This window comes from Chrysochloris asiatica, unplaced genomic scaffold (genome assembly GCF_000296735.1).
Source record: "Chrysochloris asiatica unplaced genomic scaffold, ChrAsi1.0 scaffold00182, whole genome shotgun sequence".
NCBI classification, from domain to species: Eukaryota; Metazoa; Chordata; class Mammalia; order Afrosoricida; family Chrysochloridae; genus Chrysochloris; species Chrysochloris asiatica.
This window is the reverse complement of record NW_006408700.1, coordinates 6,324,552-6,325,894: the sequence shown is the minus strand read 5'-3', so window position 1 is coordinate 6,325,894 and position 1,343 is coordinate 6,324,552.

The window sequence follows — 1,343 nt, the reverse complement described above, 5'->3', positions numbered from 1 at the left end:
AGAAATACTGTTAACTGATGGTACATGGAGGGGATTATAATCATTGTAATGAAACAAGGTATATGATTTGTTGAATGTAAAACTGATGATATGCCCTGTAAACTTTCACTCAATTCACAATAAAAATCTTATTTAAAACAACAACAACAACAACAAATAAAAAAATCAAAGACAAGGAAACAATCCTGAAAGCAGCTTGGGACAAAAGGGCATATTACCTACAAAGGAAAACCAGTAAGGTTACGTTCTGATTTCCCAACAGAAACCATGCAGGTAAGAAGACAATGGGGAGACACACACAAAACTTTGAGAGAAAAACCTGCAAATTGATAATCATATACCAGAAAAACTGCCCTCAAATACAACAGAAATATTAGAACATTTCCAGATAAACAGAAATTAAAGGAACTTGTAAAAACCAAGCCAACGTCACAAAAAATACTAAAGAGAGTCCTTTGGCTTGACAACCAACAACAGCAGACAACTGGAAATTGACATACACAGCAACACCACCCAGAATTCAACCAAGATATAGAAGTATCTACAGTAAAACAAAACTACAAAACTGAAGACATGGAATCAGAGATATCAATCTCTAATGAAGACAACTACAAAGCAAAAAGAGAGGAAAGTGTAGTTACAGAATACCAAATGGAAAGGAAGTCAAGTAGATTTCAAGATAAAACAGACTGTTTTAAATTGGGGAAGAAAATAATATGTTATAAGACAACCTCAAATAATCTTAATACACCTTCACATCCAATCAAGAAGAGGAAAATACATGAAGGTTTTGTAAGCATTAAAACTATGAAAAAAATGACAAGAAAACATCACACAAAAAAATTGACTCAACAGAGGAAAGCAGGCAGAACAAAGAAACCAGCAGCACACACACACACACACACACACACACACACACACACACACTCCAGAGCAAAATAAACTGCAATTAATTCATATCTATAGATAATTACGCCGAATCTCAATGAATTAAACGCACCAGTCAAGAGACAAAGTAACAGAATGGATAAGAAAATAGGATCCTTCAATATGCTGTCTACAAGAGACACACTTAAACATAAAGACAAACATAGAATAAAAATAAAGGATGGAAATAAATCTATCAAACTAAAGGCAATAAAAAATGAGCAGGAGTGGCCATATTAACTTCTGATAAAATAGACTTCAATGCAAAACACAGCATAAGAGACACAGATAGACATTATCTCATGATTAAAGGGTCAATTGAACAAGAGGACATACCATAATAATTATTTATACTCCCAACGAAAGAGCCTCAAAATACATAAGTCAAACTCTAATAGAATTAAAGAAAGAAACAG